This window comes from Triticum urartu, chromosome 3A, assembly GCF_056163025.1.
Source record: "Triticum urartu cultivar PI428250 chromosome 3A, HENAU_Tu73, whole genome shotgun sequence".
Lineage (NCBI taxonomy): Eukaryota > Viridiplantae > Streptophyta > Magnoliopsida > Poales > Poaceae > Triticum > Triticum urartu.
The window spans coordinates 540841124-540843654 of NC_141875.1; positions in this window are offsets into that span (position 1 = coordinate 540841124).

Here is a 2531-nt window from a genome sequence, read left to right on the forward strand (position 1 = left end):
TTAATCTATTTATTTTTGCTTGAAAGCTTGAATTCCTCCTGTGCGGCCATTTTGATATAATCTGAAAGTTTTCCAGTCGTCGGCTTCAGCCCCCTCGTAGGAAGTACGGGGGTGTTTGGAAAAGCATGCAATCACTCTTTATCCAACGTCTTGGTCCATGAAGGAGGTGATAATGCGGCGAACTAGGCAATCAGACTATAGGGCGTTAACGCTTTCACTTAGCCATAGGAGTTTTATTGTGGGGCTACGACATAGCCCCTGGTATGTATGCGGCGTATGGTGCCGTACATATTTGATCTGAAAAAGATCCCTTGTGTGACACGGAGAATCGCTAAAGATTCCAAGAAGTCGTCAAGTGGTTGACCAGCTCACGCCGCATCACGACAGTCAGTTTTCGGCTTTCTCTACTGAGGTGCTCGTCTGGTTTACACTAGGGCACAATCGCAGTAGTTCTCCCTTTACTACCCTAGCTGATGGAGCGAAACGTAGGGTAGCAAGCATAGGAGCTGGGCAACCCAACTATTGACCCAAGACAATGATTCGGAGCTAATGCATATAAGGCCAAACTTGCGATGCCGAAGTATGCTATAGAGTTATTCGGACTTTTACTGGCAACTCATTTGTTCCCACACCAAGCCCCTGGCAGGTTATGCCAAGGTATTTCTGTGAAATAACCGTAGGAGCCATATTTGTTGGGGAAACAATGCGGATGATTAGTTTGGATATTGTTTAATGGGAACTAAGTGATATGCCAATGATTACTTATGATATATATATATAAGCGATCCTCCCGGCTATTTGACATGCACGGGGTTGGAGGCGGAGGAACAGGCATAGTACAGGCTCGAGAAATAGAGAGTGCGGTCTACAAAAGTTATTTTGGACCTCCTGTCGCATGTCTGCGCCGCCAGTCCTTGGTGGGGGGAATCCTTGATGGAAATAGCCCCTTAGGTGAGAGTACGGATCCGGACTCCGATAGAGCCAGTTTCCGATGTTCATCCTGTTCGTCACCTGTTTTTAAAGGATAGAGAAGGAAGAAATAAAAATAAAATAAATAATAATAAGAAAAGTTACTGGAGTGCTTGCAGGCTTGTCCGTATTGTGCTTCCGCCAATGCCCATGGTATCTTGAGTGCGTAATGATGTATGCGCGGTACAAACTTTGTAGGTGTACGGAGTGGGCGGCAGAAGCCGGGTTGCTATTTCCGTTCTAGGAGTAGTTGATCCTTGGGTGGAGACTACTTCTGACCCCCGGTGTTTCATTGGTGAACCTTTCCGTCATCCCTGTCGCTTGGTGTCCTACTCCCCCTGTGTTTGGCGTTGAGCTTGCCAGCTTGTTTAAAGACCCAGCAGTTTCTGTTGGTATGATTAGCTGGTTTATCGGGGTGGCCGTGAATCTGGCAGGGTCGGTCCAATATCCTGTCGAGGTTGGATGGTTCATCTCGATTCGCCTTGAATGGCTTCTTCCGCTGACCAGGCTTGGGGTTGATGAATCCGGCGTTGACCGCTATGTCGCCTGATCTTTCGTTGTCATTGCGACTGTTGTTTTTACTTCCTCGTGGCTTGCCGTTGCCGTCTCAGATTTTGGAGGTGCCTTGGTTGCTAGCGCTATTGCTTCTATGAGCGAGCCAGCTGTCTTCTCCCACGCAAAAGTGGGTCATCAGAGTAGTGAGGGCTGTCATGGATTTAGGTCCTTCTTGGCCGAGGTGGCGTGCAAGCCATTCGTCCCAGACGCTGTGTCTGAAAGCCGCAAGGACTTCCGCGTCCGGACAGTTGACAATTTGGTTCTTTTGACTAAGAACCGAGTCCAGAGCTCCCTGGCTGATTCTCCGGGCTGTTGGACGATTTGACTTAGGTCATTGGCATCCGGTGGCCGGACATATGTTCCTCGGAAGTTATCGAGGAAGGCCTCTTCCAAGTCCTCCCAGTTACCTATGGAATTTTTAGGCAGGCTGTTTAACCAGTACCGAGCTGGCCCTTTTAGTTTTAGTGCGAGGTATTTAATGGCGTGGAGGTCGTCCCCACGGGCCATATGGATGTGGAGTATGAAATCTTCTATCCATACCGCGGGATCGGTTGCCCCGTCGTATGATTCAATATTGACGGGTTTGAATCCTTCGGGGAATTCATGATCCATTACTTCATCAGTGAAGCAAAGCGGGTGTGCGGTGCCTCTATGCTGGGCCACACTGTGACGTAACTCCGAAGGAGCCCCTTTGCGGTTTTCGGCTCGGGCGTGGCGAGGTTTGACATGTCCAAATAGGTAGCCGTCGTCGCGTGTCGAAGCATGCTTTCGCGATTCGTAGATCGGTCTTGCATGTCCTACTCTATTGTCCAAGTCCCTCTGCAGGTCGTCTGTGTAATCATGACCTGCATTGTTCTTGCTTTTACGGTGAGGTAGGGCGGTCTGGTGTTCGGCTTGAATTGCCTCTTTATCCGGATAGAGTTGTCGGTGACCTGCCGCGTTGTGTGACGATGGTATGGGCTCCGACGCCCCGTCATCGGACTGGTATAGCAATCTGTGCTTTGGGT